The following is an 18,098-nucleotide window of genomic DNA, read 5'->3' on the forward strand; positions in this document are numbered from 1 at the left end:
ATATAAAGACCCTTGTGCACAGTCAACATGCACTTTACTGAAAATAAGGGTGTCAATATATACAGATTTTACAGCTTTGTGATGTTTGTTGTACACTACAAATCTTGTGAAATTCATGACATTTTCAATTCTTTTTCAAAGAGTACATGTAACAATAAATTTGTAGGAGACAACCCCTTATTGACCTGTTACACTGTGAAGATTCTTCTGAGTACGCCCTTCAGTTAGATTAATTCAACACCGGTATAAAATAGCAAAATACTCAAACTTAAAACTTCATCAAGTGAAAAAGGCTGTGTACTACATCAGGCAAGTCCAAACCTTCACCTACAGAAAGGGAAGTTTGAAAACTGAAATTGTACCTAGACCTCCTCCTCCAAATACGTCCACTTCACGCAATCAATTTCTCCTCAAGCCAGTCTGCACAGCAACTAGGAAAATCCCCAAGACATGAGGTTTTGATCAACTCATGTATGATAATTATCCAGTACTATATCTTTCTGGCAGTTAGAGGGGCCACAACACATGGTATGATAAGGCTCCCATTGTAGCCTTGCCAAAGTGACTTCACGGAGATAAACTTTTTTAAAAGAGTTCTTGTCTCACCCTGAGGTCATTTGGACCATGCTAAATTCTACCCTTAGGGTAGCATGCCATGAGGGTGGAGAAAGACTCAATAGCTCAAACAAGCAATAAAGTTTAAATAAGAAGGAGTAGTTTCTTACCTGTAACTCCAGTTCTGTAGTAGGGGTATCTCTGTGATAGTCATAATCTGTGAATAGTCCCGCCCATGTGCGAGGACTCCGGAGCAATCAAAATAGTCTCTTAAGGTGTCCTCTTCTGCAGACCTGCATAGACACTTAAGAGAAAATCAAAGACAAATAATGCAGCCTGACATTTACAAGGCTACTCTGGCCAGCACTTCATCCTGAAGTGACAAAAAGGATAACCAAATAATAATTACATTTACACATTTAGCTAAGTTTCACACCAAGAGAAACTACCCTTCACAAAACTTCTTTGTCATGATAGAGAGAAAGGGTTTGACAGACAAGCCCCATAGGCTGCCATTATGTGTCTGGAAAAAGGATACCGTGCCTTTAAGGAACCCTCCAGAGACCCTCGGTATCCCATGATGCACAGCCAAAGGCAAGTTACTTTCAGTTCTTTTTGAAGGTGTATAAAGCCAGGCTTGTAGCATCCAGGATGTCCACGTTTCATCCACCGGGGAGGAGGGCGGGTCTCTTATGACTATCACAGAGATACCCCTACTACAGAACTGGAGTTACAGGTAAGAAACTACTCCTTCTGTAGTAGGGGATCTCTGTGTATAGTCATAATCTGTGAATAGAATGGCAAGCCATCCCAAACAATCCAAACCCAGCGGTGGAAGAAACGTATAGAATCACTACTGTGCAAATAAATTTCGCAGCAAAGCCTGCCCAACCTGCGCATCTGCCCTGGCATCAGAGTCCAAGCAGTAATGCTTAGCAAAGGTATGGAAGGACTACCAAGTAGCAGCCCTACAGATGTCTGCAATGGGAACATTACGTAGCAAAGCCGTCGTAGCCGCTTTGCCCCTGGTAGAGTGAGCCTTAGGTTTACCCCCTAAAGTCTTATTAGCTTTCTGATAACATAATAGGATACAGGATACAATCCACCAAGAAATTGACTGTTTGGAGGTGGCAAGACCAGTCCTGACTGACCCATAATTAACAAATAACTGATCCGATCTACAAATCTCCTTGGTTTTATCCAAGTAGAATTTCAATACCTGCCTCACATCCAGTGAATGCAGGGACCTCTCCGCCAGAGAGGAAGGCTGTGGAAAAAACGTTGGCAAGGTGATCGTTTGATTGACATGGAAATCAGATATCACCTTGGGGAGAAACTTCGGGTGAGTCCTCATGACAACTTTAGATGCATGAATTACAGTATAGGGCTCTTGGCAACACAGGGCCTGGATCTCACTCACCCTGCGAGCTGATGTTATAGCTACCAGGAAAGCCGCCTTCCAGGATAGATGCTGTAATGAAGCCTTATGAATAGGTTCAAAAGGCTCCTTCATCAATCTAGACAGCACCACATTAAGCTCCCACGGAGGCGAAGGACGCCTAATGGGAGGAAACACCTTCCTCAAACCTTCCAGAAAATCTTTGATGACATGGATTTGGAAAAAGGAAGTTTGTGAAGGGCATTTCCTATACGCAGTCAACGCTGCGAGGTGAACCTTAATAGAATGAAAATTAAGGCCAGATTGAGCCACAATGCAGTAAGTACGGAAGGATGACATCCTCCTTGCAGGAAGTAGGATCAGCTTCTTTGGCGGCGCACCAAATGCAGAATCTCTTCCATTTGTATGCATAAGAAGTCCTCGTAGATGGTCTCTTTGCCTCTTTCGGTATCGTCATGCAGCTTTCTGGAAGATTTAAATGTCCATACTGCACTAGCTCAGGAATCATGCTGCCAAACTCAACGACGAGAGGCTGGGGTGCACCATCTGCCCTCCGAACTTCGTGAGAAGGTCCGGCCGACACGGAAGCCGAAGATGCGGCAGGAGAGACCGATGTAGTAGGTCGGTGAACCACCACTGCCGATGCTATTCCGGAGCAATGAGGATCATCTTGTCCCGTGACCGGGACAGTTTGATCAACACTGTCAGGATCAGGGGAATGGGTGGAAAAGCGTAAAGAAAACTGTTCGCCAGTTGATCCACAGTGCATTCACAAGCGTCCCCTGTTGGTAAACCTGGAGGCGAAGTCTCGGCATTTGCTGTTTTCCGTGGTGGCAAACAGATCGATGTCTGGAGTGCCCCACCTTGCGAAGACGTCTCCTAATACCTCGTTGTTTAAGACCCACTCCTGGTTCTCTTGGACGAGCCTGCTGAGAGCGTCTGCCTGAGCATTTTGCACACCTGGATGATGGGTCGCTGTTATCGTCAGTCCCCTGGTCAACAGCCAGTTCCAGATCGCTTGCGCTTCCAGAGATAGTGTGCGCAATCTTGAGCCTCCCTTCTTGTTGAGGTAATACATTGTTGTTGTGTTGTCATCTGTACAAGCAGGAAATTGGTCCAAAAGGACGGGTGGAAGGCTTTCAGCGCCAGATGTACAGCTCTGAGTTCCAGAAAATTGATGTGATACGTGGATTCTGTCTGAGACCACGTGCCTTGGATCTGAAGGTGGTCCGAATGCGCTCCGCAGCCCTGGAGAGATGCATCTGTTTCTATGGTCTGAGTCGGTATTTCCTTGTGGAATGGAATCCCCTTGAGGAGATTCTCCAGTGAACACCACCACTTCAGGGATTGTAGCGCGTGTTGAGACAGATGGATCCTGTCCTCCCAGCTCCTTCGTCTCTGGTTCCACCAATCTTCCAGACATTCTGCAACGGCCTCATGTGAAGGCGTGCATGTGGATTAAGATTGCCGGCGATGGAATGGACATGAGAGTCTGAGCTTTCCGAAGGATCGATAAGCGTCGCTCCTCCGAAGGACACACGCTTGCCTTGAGAGTATCTTTGGAGGCTTCCAAGTACTGCAGACACTGAACAGGAGTTGGGACCAATTTGGAAATGTTGATGTGTAGGCCCAATTGGTTCAATAGAGCAACTGTCCTGTTGAAATGTAGCTGTGCCTCCTGGAACACGGATTCTTTGATCAGCCAATCGTCCAGGTACGGATAAACAAACATCTTGTTCTTTCTTAGGTGTGCTGCCACCACGGCCATGCACTTCGAAAAAGTCCTGGGAGCAGACTTACTGTATACTGATAGTGGTTGGAGCCGACCAGGAAACGCAGGAACTTCCGATGTTTGTGGGCAATGGGGACATGGAAGTAGGCGTCCTGCAGATCTATGGCGCAGAGCCAGTCTCCTCGATGCAACTGAGGATAAATCTGGTGCAGGGACAGCATACGGAACTTTTCTCTGCGAATCCATTTGTTTGCTTGCCGCAAATCCAGAATGGGCCTGAACTCGTTTTTGTCCTTTTTCCGCACAAGAAAGAACCTTGAGTATAGACCCTTTCCTCTTTGAGACGTAGGAACAGGTTCTATCGCCCTTTTTCTTAACAGGGTATCTGCCTCCGCCTGGAGTTAGCGTAGTAGGTATTGTGAGCGAACTGGTGGAATAGCTGAAGGAGGGCTGATGAAGCATAGACTGTATCCATTGCAAACAATATTCAGCACCCATTTGTCTTCAGTAATTTTTCTCCACTCTGCCAAATAGTTCTGAATGCTTCCCCCCACCGGAGTGGGTAACAGAAGAGGGGGAAGTAATCCCTCAGGGCTTAGACCCAGTCGGGCCCTTGTTTCCTGATGTGGACTGTTGGTTGCGTGTGCCCCTCTGATGTCTCTGGAAAGGCTGCCTCTGAAATGGCTGCTGCTGTTGCTGCTGCTGTCCAGCCTGACGACCCTGCCCGCGTTGGCGCTGGGAAGAATAGCGTTGTTGGTAGGGACTGAAAGTCTTACGCTGTTCCTAGGGCTTCTCCAAGTCAACAGCCTTAAGAGTCTCAACTTCCACCTTCATGCAAGCCATTTCCTCGTCTGCATGTGCACCAAAGAGCGTAGCACCCGAAAAGGGCAGATTAGCAATTCGCTGCTGTGCCTAAGGCTTCAGGGAGGTAAGCCGCAACCAGGCGTGTCGCCTCAAAGTCACACCGTGGCAGTATTCATAGGCTGCCAGGAGAGAGGCGCCTGCAGCCGCACTGATGATTTGGTTTGACACCATCATGCCTTCATTTAGAACCTCCTGGAAGTCCTCACGCTTGTCCCTAGGGAGAGGCTCAATGAATTGTTGGAGAGACTCCCAAAAGGAGCGGTCATAGCGGCCCAAGAGGGCAGTTGAGCTTGCTGCCTTCATGGAGGTTGCTGCTGTACTGCAGACCTTCCTCCCTGCCGAGTCCAGTCTGCGGCTTTCTTTGTCCGGTGGTACGGTGGACGATGGAGCCGATCTGGATCGACATCTCGGCCTTCTGGGCACAGCCGGAATCACCGGCACAGGCTGCTGAGGCTGAGGCGGTGGTGGCAGTGTTGGCTGAGGTACGAATCACTCTCCTTCTCTTACGGGCAGGTCTTGAAGAGGGCGCCCTGGAAGCCAGATACCCTGATGGAGAACGCCGGTGCCGACGTGACCTAGGGATGTCAGATGTGGAGATGCTAACCACCGAATGTGACAGGCTCCTCGACGTCGACTTCCTCCTCGACATCGACTTTTCCTCGCGACGTCGACTTCCTTCTCGACGTCGACTCCCTTCTCGACCATTACTTCCTTCGGCGAAGATCTCCTTCTCAACAGCGACCTGCGCGTCGACGTTGACGGCGAGCGGCAGTGTCGCCTTGACGGCGAGCGCCGATGCCTTCGGGACTCAGATCGACGCCGATGATGTGTCGATGTCGTCTGTGATGTCCTCGACGTCGACCTCTTCCGAGGTCTCGACATCCTTCCCCTCGATGCCGGGCGTCGACGTCGTTTAGACCCAGAGCCCTGGGTCGACGGGGAGCATATCGTCGTCATACCTTTCGACGTCGACATCGTAGCCATCGACGTCGACCTGTGCTGTTTCTGGGCCTTCTTGTGACTGGGGAGCCCCCCAGAGGCCGAAGCACGGGAAGTGGAAGATGACAAGTTCCCTCCATGCCCCGAGGTCCCACCTGCATCCTGATGTCCTTAGAAGTAACCGCGTTGTACACTCATGGAGTGAGAGGCAGCTGAGAGGGTTGAAAGGGTGCCCCATGGGAGATGCTTGTGGCGTGCCACCACATTTGAAGAAGCCCCCCTGGGCACCCTGAAGCCTTTATATGTGCACTAATGTGTGTGCACACTTCCAGTTGCACATCTGTAGCAGCATTTTCTGTACAACTATGAAGTTGTTCCTAGCTCGGGATATTTTGCTACTTTCTCACCAATAATTTCCTAAAATGTGCACAGCCAAATGATGAAAAATGTGAGATTCGCAACTGCGCCATGGTAAAGTTTGGCCTGTACGCAAACTGAGCATTAGGCAAAGGAATGGTGCGCCAGGAGGTGTGTGCGCCGAGGATGAAGGCACCCTTCTGGCTTGTGTGACTAGTGTCTGGTCCACATATCTGTTTACTTTGTTCACCGAAAGAAGAGAGGAGAAACAGGAGCTCACCTCCTGGGAAACTGTGCCCTCGGTGCACACCACACGGACAGCCTAGGCTATCCAGATCCATGTATTTTGGGGTGCAGTCCCAGCTGAAGCGCCCCCTATGTTCAACAGCCCGTTAAAAAAACACAAGCCACACAAAGAGCATAGATGGAGGAGAGGGAACAAAGGAGGAAGCCTGCTTCCAAGCAGATTTCTTTCATTAAAACAGCACCTGCTTCGCGGGTATCTGTGCAGTGGGGGATGAGGGGCGTGTAATGGATATTGTTTAAAAGTTAGAGCGCAGCGGAAAAAAACACAAGCAGCAAAAAAAAAAAATGATAACAAACACAAAGGATTTATGAATGCGTTTTTATGCCAAAATAAGAAACAAGAAGTTCCGGAAACATGCTGTAAACCTAGCTTGTGGAGTGAGATTGTACTCAGTCACTAGTCTCGAAGAGGGGCAACAGTAAAAGAGGCATAACAAATGCATGCCTTTAGCAAATCAAAATAAAGAATCAACAAGTGAAAATGCAGCCAGCCAATACCAAAGAGAGGGCTTGGCTGGATGCCCACTGAGCAATTACAGCAGGTCTTGAAGAGACAGCGCAAGCGCTGCCTAGCTCGACCTAACAAGAGAAGGAATAAAATGAATGTCCTCCATTTGGAGTAGCACAAGTGAAACAAATGCATAGAATTGGGAAGATTCCTTACTCTAAGGTATGATTCATGTGTGCTGAAAGAGCGAGGCTTCAACCAGGCTAGCGCTCGCAGCAATGCGGAAATGTTAGGAAAGCTGGCAGAGGACTCAATGCCCGGGTGGGCCGCTAACACACTTTCTAGTTTTTCGGTTGTTTAACCCTCTATAGAATTTTCCATCCCCGGTGCACATTAGGGTTAAACACTACTAATGTGCAACAAGCAGGTCAGAGATCCTGTTGGTGACATTGTGGGGTGAGGTCACTGCCAGATGCCTGGTTTGGCACCCTCACCTCTTCCTTTTTTGTGCCATTTTTTTTTTACCGATCTAGAGATTTTTCTGTCCCAATGGGGGACAGATCGAGGGTAAATTCTCTCAATCTGCCCCTAAGTGGAGACAAAAAGACTGTTCCCTGTTTCTGGGTGGGGAGCTCGCCCAATGCCTGGGTGGGCTGCGCTCAACTCTTCTTTTTTGGCAAAACATTTCTGTGGTGTCCAGCAGGCTTTCTGCCACCACAGTGGCACACTGGGCATAACCCCTCAATATGCCTGTGGTCACGCAACGAATAACCCCGGACCAACAAAGCCGGAAGGAAGTTCTTTATTCAAGCCAGGTTCATAAAGAAAATCGTAAAGATAAGGAAACTAAACAGTTGAAGCTTGGGGTTCCCGCAAGATCTTCTGGCTCGGGTCTCCTTCAGTTGTTGGCTTCTTCTCCCTCTGGGAGTGTGTCAATTTCTCACTGTGGTCTTGGTCCTCGGTCGAAAAAGGGGCGTTATGTTAGTGTTTGTTTCTTTGTTATGCTTCCCGTCACCACACCCGTGTTCTTTGGTAGGGGGTGGGTTGTGTCACTGTCTAGACGCAGAGTGACCTCACCCTTGTGGATCAGGAGGGTCTTGGTCGCCCCGGGATCGTTCCTCCCACCACTTCCCAAAGAAATAGCTGAACATCGGCACTTGCCTGAAGCCACGACCCTTTGGGTCCGTGGCGGGGGTTGTTTTGGCCTTCTCAGCCTCTCCTGGCCTCTCAGGAACCGGTCCGTTGTCTTCCTTTGCTCCTGGACGCTCTCTCTCCCAGCCGGGAACGCTTCTACATCGCCGCTGAAGCTCCTCTCGGCGTCCTTTTCTTCCTGGTTGGCCGCTTGCGTCAGCTCCGCTGCGTAGCTGATTGGCCTGGAGTCGGACTTAATTGCGACGCATGTTCGGACATCTAGACTGCTCAATCCGGGAGTCGATGAGGAGGAAGGTGCGTCCATTATGGGTTTCTCGTGTGTCCGCGGTGCCGGACCACAGTGCCACATTGGGATAACCCCCCAATGTGCCCCCGGGAGGTAGAAAGACTGCTGGGCCTCTTCTAGGGTGGCAGCATGGCCCAACATCTTTTTTAGGGTGATTTTCACAGGTGTTTGGTGTGCTTTCTTTGCCCATCCAGGGGTGACAGGTAGTTAGACTGTATTTCAGAAAAACAAGAGCAACCCATAAGTCCTTGTGAACTGGGTATTGCATAAAAGCAAAGAACAATGTTCACAAGGAACTAATTTCAAGCCACATTGCTGATTTAGCAAGCTATCTCAGCAATGTGGCTTGAAATGAATTCCTTGTGAACATTGATCTTTGCTTCTAGGTAGTTAGACTGTTGCACCTGTTCTAGTCTGGGGGCTTGGCTAGATGTCTGGAAGGGTCACCTCACCCCTCCTTTTCTTTAGCCATTTTGCCTAGTTTCTAGTGGGCTTTCTACCCTCCAGGAGTCAAACTTCAGGTTAACACCTCTACCCATCCCCGGGGGGGTTGGGGGAGGGGGGGGGGGAATTGATAGACACTGTGCCCTGGTTAGGAGCACAGGCCCATTCCCAGTAGAGCAGGCCCCATCAAAACTTCCCTAGTGTCTAGTTGGTGGATCCCTGCTTGGGGCTAATGGTCTTGGTGTGATGCCCAAGCAGGGATCCACTACGGAGAGCAAAGCTGAAAAGGGTCTTGGCCCTCTTTCCAGTGCTGCCTCTCTCACCTTGATCAATGCCATCAGGGCCGGCTTTAGCACTGGTGGTGCCCTGTGCGACAGTATTTGTTGGTGCCCCCCACAGACTCCCTCACTACCACCCTTTAACAGTGCCCCCTCAAGTCTCCATAACCACTCTCTCTCAGATGTATTTAATTTGTTATATCACACCTCCTATACCAGACAATCAATCATATGTGTGTAAATCAGTGTACAGGAAATGTTACATAAGCCAGAAGACTACAAGGTGAGTCACATGTCATCCATACTGGTAGACAGTAAAGTTTAAGAGTACTTGGTCTGAAGAGAAGCACAGACTCAGAATTTAAAACATACCCCCATGGTTAGGGGTTACATTTAATAATAAGGTTTTTTTCTTTTTAACCGAAATGAACCCTTTTTGAAACATTAGAATAATGAAAGACCATGGAAAAAAAATCATTATTCTCTAATCTATACCTTGCAGTTTGCATGCAACACTTTGATTACAGTTAGTAGCTCACTGTTCCATGTTAGGATTTTAACATCTACACTGCTAGTAACAAAGGGATCTCTCTGACAAAAGCACTAACCTATTTAAGGTATATGCACTTTGTGATCTGCATGGTTCTTTGCAGCAGGCATCTTAACCCTATGTGCTAACATAAAATGAGTTAAAACTTCGACTAGACAAAACTCATTCTCTTTTCAGGAAGAACCTGAATCACCAGAGTTATCTTGACATGTTTATTGTTGTATGAAAATTTCCGGAGAACAGCAATGCAGTAGCAGGTGCTTTTAACACCATAAAATACTCCCAAACACAGCACCCCCTCGAAGAGTCAGCACCCGGTACGGTCGCACCGGTCGCACCGCCCTAGAACCGGCCCTGGATGCCACTGAGCACCAATTAAAGTGGCTTTCTGTGACTAATGCGCCAACAAAATTCACTTTCATTCATTGTGACCACTGCACACTGCTTACACAGTAAGTCGCAATGACTGAAAAACATATTTCTGGTTCTGAGTGAAGCTTTACCGTGACCTTCTGAAACAAGCATCAGAATGATTTTCTCCTGGAATGCAGAGGCTGAGAAGTTCAAGTCCGTAGCATTCGAGGGGAAATCCTGAGGATGTAAACATCATGTTCAAAAGGGCTTTAAGATAAAGACTGTTAGAACAATGAAAGTGAGAATTTACCATTGCTCTATCTGAAGAGGCATTATCATCCCATTCAGCACCTTTGCATGTTCTTAGAAGTGCTACCATTTTTTTAGGTCTCGCCTGGCGTAGGCTGCGCGCATGCACAGTCTCGCTGGTGAGATTTAACGATATGGGGTATTTTCTGTAAGGGGCATTAAGCCCCGCCCCTCTTTTCCATTGGCTGGCGTCACCGTTTATGCTAAACGGTGGCCAGCCATTGGAAAAGAGCTGTTGGTGACGTATTTGCTTGGCTTTCTGAGCCGTCCCATTTGGACGGTCTCGTCTGTCTTCCTTGCGTCGCAAAAGGTTTCTTATCTTTATGGGGCCAAACACATGGCCCCATAAAGACAAGAAACCTTTTAGCAGGCGAGGCCGTCCAAGTGGGACGGCAGAAAAAGCCGAGAAAATACGTCATGGCGAGCGCTTGTATATCATTGATATCTAGCGCTCCTCTCGCACCAGGCATCTTTTTGGCGCTATACATTGTATAATCAAGTGACGGTGGGAATTTGCGATTGTTCTTTTTCAAGCGTTCGCGTCTTTTTGGCGCTATACATTGTACAATCAAGTGACGGTGGGAATATGCGATTGTTCTTTTTCAAGCGTGCGCGAACTGTCCCTGTGGCAGCCATTACACACATGTCTAATGCCCCGGCGCAGCCCACGGAAGAAATTGTCTCTTCGCAATTAAATTATCGGTGATAAAGCAATCTTACGGTCGGGTTAAAGGAGGGGTCTGTCCTGTAGGACTTCAAACCCATTATTAGTTACACGGCCACATCGCAGCAGCTGGCGTGCCAGCCTCATGAGCTTTATTTCTGCATTGGAACCAACGACCCACATCCACACACACATCGCTGCAGCAGGCATATTGGCACTAAGCTATCTTTATTAGTTTTGGCGCCTGTGGCTTTAAGATTACACGGAGGTCTCTACATGAGGCGCGATAACCCCGCACCTTGTTAGACTCCAGGCGCTACAGTTAGTGAGCGTTTACCAGCCACCTGAAAGATGCATGCTTTTAGCAGTACTGGCATACATATTCTCAGCAGTACACATATTTACCGTCACGAAGAAGTAAACTTAAACATGCAACCCCCACATACACATGGATTGAAATGTAAGCCATGTGACAGCGAGCTATGGCCAACCGCCCCCCACAGAACCTAACGTAGTTCACGCAGAACCATTTCTGAGCCGGCTGCTCACTGACCAATATGGCTGCCCATAAACAGGGTGAGGCTGACCACCACTAGCCTTATGACCGCCACCAGCGAGGCAGAAGAGAAAGCTCCAGCCAAGCCCCCATATTCTGCAGCCAGCACCAAGAAGTCCTACCGAGAACCGCTCTGCTGTTATTGGAGCTGGTGACGCCATCGCCGCTCGTTTCACAATGAAGGTTCAAGGCACTGAGGTGTATAGCTCTCCCCTTACGACTTCAGCTGCGCCTTCTTCACACTTGTTTAGGACTTGTGCCCTGATGCTAGTGAATATCACACTACTCATATATTGTGTCACTGCTTGCGACCTGTTCTCGGGGTTTGTGTCCAACCAGCAACGCAGTACGAAAAATATGCAAACGTTTTTGTTCCATGAACACAGTTAGATACTTAACGGTGTTTATCCCTCCTTTCAACATTACTACGCATTTCAGCGTCACTGCTTGCCACCTGTTCTTGGGGTTTGTGTCCAACCAGCAACGCAGTACGAAAGATGAGCAAACGTTTTTGTTCCATGAACACAGTCAGATACCTAACGGTGTTTACCCCTCCTTTCAACATTACTACGCATTTCAGCACCAAACTTGAATTCATGTTTAGTTCTTGATAAAAGCAATACTTTCATATCGTATGGATAGGGGGGGGGGTTCCATTCTGATCTATGCCGAGGAGGGGACACCAGGTATCCGGTTCTGGGCTCTCGTGTGTCAGGAGTTGGTGCAGCTGCTTCAACTGAAGCAAACTAACTATAAATCCCATAATGCACCACTAGTGAATCGATGCATGCAATAGAAACTCACTGTGCAGGCCATAAAGATGGTTTAGAAAGGAAAACTCAAGGCAGGTATTACAAAAGCATCCGACCCTGTTACATTTCAGCGCTATCCAATCCAAAGCATGCACTTGGGCGCTATACCCTATAGCTGTTCGATAGGCCTCCATGCATCGTCGCCAAGTATGCTAGTGCATATCACACTACTCATATATTGCATCACTGCTTGCGACCTGTTCTCGGGGTTTGTGTTCAACCAGCAATGCATTACGAGAAATGTGCAAACGTTTTTGTTCCATGAACACAGTCAGATACTTAGCGGTGTTTGCCCCTCCTTTCAACATTACTATGCATTTCAGCGTCACTGCTTGCGACCTGTTCTCGGGGTTTGTGTCCAACCGGCAACGCAATACGAAAAATGTGCAAACGTTTTTGTTCCATGAACACAGTCAGATACTTAACGGTGTTTACCTCTCCTTTCAACATTATTACGCATTTCAGCACCAAACTTGAATTAATGTTTAGTTCTTGATAAAAGCAATACTTTAATATCGTATGGGTGGGGGGTTCCACTCTGATCTATGCTGAGGAGGGGACACCAGATTTAATAAACAGACTCAGTGCTATACAAATGTACGTTCTGTTTTAATCGTCCCATCACCTCTCCCAGCGGAGAGTACAGTGGAGTAATGATGCCCCCGAGGAGACGGGCAGGAACAATGAGGGCACGAGTGAAGAGGGTGCAACACAGAGACGTAAGTAACATGGAGGGTAGGGGTAACATCAGGCGAGTGCAAATTGAGCAGGCTAGAAAGCAACAAGGGCGAACTCAATATGGAGGGAAAGCAGCACACAGGCAACAGAGCAACACTGAGTGCGGGAGCAAAGAAGTACAGAAGCGCAAAAGTTGGAAAACACATACACTTTCATGGAGTGCTCAACGCAAAAGAAAAGCAAACAATGGAAGCGCTTAAGCTAGCCAATCAAAAGCAGTGGTAAAGTGGTCATGTTCTATAGAATGGACAAACACACAAGTGACAAGTTGGGACATAAATAAGGAGTAGGAAAATGCTTAACAGGAAGGGTAGCGGATGTGGTCCGTCGGCTAGACTGCCGACTTTGGTGCTGGAAACCAGGTTTCGAGCCTCCGTCCACATCCTGTGATTCTGGGCAAATCACTTAATCTCCCCGTGCCTGAATGTGTAATGTAAATACGGTGCTCATGTAAAGCGCTCCAATACCTTCGGGTCGAGTTTGCGCTATATAAATATGCAAAAGAAAGAAAAACAAAAGCGATCAGCTAGTGCACTCACCACACTCAAAACGTAACCACTCCTCCTACCAAGTACATTTCAGCACACCACCCTAGGAATGATACCAGTCCAGTAATATAGTACCAATATCGGCCACACTCACCAGCCCTCCTACAGCAACATACAGGTAGCATAGATAAGCAGACAAGACAACTTTTGGTGGAGAAAATTGCTGCAGGTTTATTAGCATACCAATATGCCAACATGGTGGGTTATCTTACAGGCGATCCAAAGGCAAGCTGCCCCTCGTGGCCTACCACCTGATGGGCCAACTTGCATCATGGTCTTAGCCAATCGGTGCTTAGCAGTTGTGGTGAGGGGATAGCCCCTCCCACTTCCGGTGAACCATTGGTCCACCATATAACTCATCCCACCCCCCACGAGGGGGGGGAGCGTTCAAGCGACCCCCGGTTGTACAGGTGTCCAACCGCCCGTAGGAAAGATGGGGCGCCGTCGCACCCCAGGGTCCACCGCACAGACTTCCTGGGGATATTCGGCCTCAGCACCCTTTGTGCTCCTGAAGAGGGTATCCCTGAGTACCTTTCTGCCTCTGGATCGCCATGTAACTCCGCCACAGCCCTGGGTGTGGCGACCATCGCAGCCAGGGCCCCCCACCAAGGCCGGCATTCCTACTTACATCCTGCTAATTCTAGGGCCTCTCCCCTATCCAGCAAGAACAGGTCCATGCTTATACTGGACAGATGTACCCCATCGTCCTAAAAACACCCTGTGAATTTGGGGTGTAGCACCCATGTCTAATAAAGCCAAACCCCCTCTGCTCAGTGAATTTACGCATAGCGCAGATGAACCTCCTGCGCGCAGGCTCCATCGCCTCCCCCTACCGAGCTCCATGCCACGGAAGCCGGGGGGTGATTTCAGACCAGTGAAGTTCACCTGTCCCCAACTGGTTGCTAATTTGCACCGTGTGGTCTTCGTGGTCTTCTTCTAGGGTGCATTACTTCACCACATTGACCAGACAATTTCATAGTTCTTTTCGATTTATCCCTGGTGAACATAGTAATGGTGTCACAACAGGTTTGAGGAAATACGTGTATGGTGCCCGTTATTAGACACTGCACCCTTTCGTGAAGTGACAACTTATGCAGCCTACCCTGCTTGCTGAACCTTCGACCAGTCACAGATGCCCGGTGCCTGCTATCCACTTGTGACCCTTGATACTTACACCAGTTATGGTTTCGGGCTACAAGATTTTGTGTCAAATGTTTCGCTGTAGTCCCTTTGGTGGATCTGCTTCTGTATCCCTGCAACTGCTGTGTCACGCACTATGGCCCTTTAATGCCCGTGCCCGTCCTTCAAAGACACCTGACAGCCTGATGCCCCCCGCAGCTTTGGTGAGGGTTTTTGGGCCCAGCACACCAGGTCTGTGCTTCCAACATTTATCTTCCTTAGAGGCGCCAGTTAGTGTGAGTGCCTGTCAATGGCCATTCCCCCTTTTGATGACTATCCTGCCATGGGATATGTGACATAAGCACGGGTATCCCTGTGTACCTGCCGTGTAAGAGGTGGAACAACATGAACAAATACTTGCCCCTTCTTGAGCAGTGGGAACGCCAAAACAATCCTTCTTCAAACATTTTAGCCAAATATGCTCTGACCCCATGTTCCCCTCAGCTTATTGCACCGCAACCCACAAGTTAGTTGGCAGCTTCTGCAATTGCCTGGCTCCCTGGCTATAGGGCGGGTCTTTTTGTCTGTCCTGGATGGTCTCGAGGATCCATCTCCTGGTGCATGCTTGCAACCCTTAACATTATCACATTAGTTGGACAAGTCCAGTGCCTGGTCGCAAGCTTAGATAACGTTGCCAACATTGGCGTTATGCCGTCTATGGTGTTTGGCTTCCCTTTGCTCCAGGGGAGAGCAGCCCTGTCTGGCGGTGTGTGTACTGGAGGAGATGTGTCCTGGAAGTACCATTGATACAAGCTCAAGTGTCACTACTTCGCAGTACTTGGTGTGTTTAATAAAACTAATAAGAGGTCTAATAAATTACACGGGCATTCCCCGCTTACTTTAAGCATGTTGGATTGAGGGGATCCTGTGAAATATGTCAGATATCTCCCTGGGCATACCATCCCTTTAACACAAGGTTTACCTCTTTAGGCATGTCACTAATTGTCTCCATCAGGCGTTTAAGGCTAGTTTGAGACCTGCTTAGACAACATCCCTTTCAACACACCGTGTAGAGTAACTATTCATGTTTGTCTCTTGACAAGTCTCCCCATTTGCCTGGCCCTCGTTGGACCCAAGGCAGCTTTTAACAAGCACCCTATCCAAATGTATATATCATGTTGCGCAACTTAGGACACTATTACTTCCTCACTACGTACGTTCAGTCATGGATATACTGCCAAAGGTATCCCCACCTTAGTACCTGTATAACCACTAAATACATACTGTCTAAGGTAAAAAGATTACCTAGCCAAGGGCCCTCCACTGCGTGTCAACCCCTGTTGTTGAGTTTTCGACTGTTGATTTTGCCTGCCCACATCCTGACCCTTCCAGTAAAACCAGCCACATCAATCGCCTATCTGGCCAGTAACATGCCAACATGTGTCCAATGAGATAAAACCAGTTAGAGGCTTTATTGACTCAGCCGGACCTGAGGTGGAGCCAGAGCTGAATGGTCATCGTGGGGTCAGACTGGAGGAGGTATGTGTGGCTAATGCAGGCCCAAAATCTGTGCAAATTGATAATGCATAACCATAGTGCCAACGGGCCTGAGTATAAGAAACTGGCGATGCTGTGATACAACTTATGTAAATGTCTCTGCCTGGGCCAGAATGTAGGAGGTATATGTGTGGCTTGTGCAGGCCCAACTATACTGCAGGGCTACCCAGCTCGCTCAGGCAATGTGCTGCATATTGCCTGGTATTTAGCCGCTATGTCATTGCCTCCCTATATTTACTACAAAAGGAGCACTACACCTACAACAAGCCCATCTGTTGGCTTAGCCAATGCTTCTTAGTTGCATAAGATAAATAAGCCACAATTATAGCTTTCTTGCATAGCCAACCGAGAGCTAGACGCCCCCACCCATGGCTGCCAAGGTTTCAACTGCTATGTGTGACATTACCATCATTTCAGTCCACTAAGAGTGACATTTAAAAGACTATGAATGACACTTTCTTGCTAGCAATAAAACCATGAAGATGAGGTAGAGATACCGATATCAGACAGTAACATATATACGATACTTTGGGAGTCAAAGTGCCTGGTATGGTATGAGACTGACGTAGCCCAGATGGAGCAGAGTATCACAAATATACACAGTCAGTCTGAACAGCCTGGCACAGTAAGTACAGAAGATGGGCGCATGCAAACTACAAGTCTTGCGTGATGTACACACCTTGCGCTGAGGGGGGAACCGGCTCGTGCCGACTTCGCCTCATACTGAGCACGCCACGCACTGACCCATGGTGCCATCATCAAGCTGCACCCCAAAGGCCCCCCAAGCAGCAGCTGCATCTCGAGAGAGCACTGCCCTCCCCTACCCGGGGACGGGAGGCCCGAATCTGCCCCTCTCGAGCACAGGACACCAACCAGGCGAACAGCCCCAATATGGCTTTGGTGTAGTATTATACTGAAAATGCAACGATTCTGGACAGGTGGCACAAGTGCTTGCGGAGAACACAGTCCCTTATCAAATTGGCGCCAACCAAGTACAAGTCTCTTTATCTAGCACATGGTTTACTTGCAGACCCCCTTCGAGGATAGCGAGTAGTGAAGGGCGGGAAAATTAGATACCGCAATATTAGACTGCATGATTAGCATGCACCGTTCCAAATGACATAGATGGCGACATCTAATTGTAGAAGAATCATAACCTCGCACCACACCTTACAAGTCTTCTGGGAAACGTGTGCCACCGCCTGCAATTTGCAGCTTCAGTCATTGACTCGAGATACGAACTACAACAGTAGTTGCATGAGTGAATAAGAAACAACCAAGGCTCCGCAAGCTGAAAATTGGTGCTTAGCTTAGCGTGGTGCCAACCGGTAATCTACAGCTTATGTTATTGACCGGCGTTGCCTACCAAAAGTAACACTACACCTGTTACCCCAACTCAAGGGGTGACAATTGCCTAAGTAAGCAACAACTATGGTTCAGTTCTAAGAATAGTGAACATGCTTTAGATCTGAAATGATGGGGCCGAGCAAGCTCATGATCAGTCACTAGAAGTTACATCACTGGCACAACGGTCACCAAATTACACCTACTCAACGCGCTACTCCAGTTCGTGCCCCTCAACGTGAGCCATCCTCGACGCACATAGCTAACTGCCACCACGCCTTCTGCTGCTACTCTTCCAACCCTCCTCCTTGGAGTGGCTGTACTGAAGAACCTGTCCAGCATTTATTCACCGGACATTCTAGAGTTTAAAAACAATGTAATAATCGGGCCTGTTGAGAAACCAGTCGAGCAGTGCCACCTTGTGGGCTGACACTGTAAGCCATAGGGGGGGAATACAACCACTTCCTTTACAACTCCAGACGCAGGATAAACTCAAACCAAACGACAACCTAACCCTGAATTCTATGGCGCACTAGTGCCTGCTGACCGGCCATAGTGTTGTGCCTCTGAAGAAGTCACCCTGGGAAATCGATTCAGGCCGTAACAATGCCGCTGTTAGAGCTACTTCATACCCCTGACAAGCTGCAGAGGCGTGGCACCCACTGAGGCCTTGTTCACACTGCCTGGTAATGTAGCCACATAATACCTCAAATGCAATTCTGCCCTTTACCTCCGAACTGCCAGCAGAAATCACCTTGGATCTGAGTGAAAAAACATACAAACTCGA

At 48.4% G+C, this 18,098-nt stretch overlaps 1 protein-coding gene across 1 annotated transcript in view; it reads right to left on the reverse strand.

Annotated features, from left to right (window-relative positions):
* Nucleotides 1-18,098, reverse strand: part of LOC146866582 (neuronal acetylcholine receptor subunit alpha-7-like) — a 1,495,911-nt gene that overhangs the window by 526,166 nt on the left and 951,647 nt on the right. The window lies entirely within an intron of this gene.

The sequence above is a fragment of the Triturus cristatus genome, chromosome 2_1, assembly GCF_964204655.1.
Source record: "Triturus cristatus chromosome 2_1, aTriCri1.1, whole genome shotgun sequence".
NCBI classification, from domain to species: domain Eukaryota; kingdom Metazoa; phylum Chordata; class Amphibia; order Caudata; family Salamandridae; genus Triturus; species Triturus cristatus.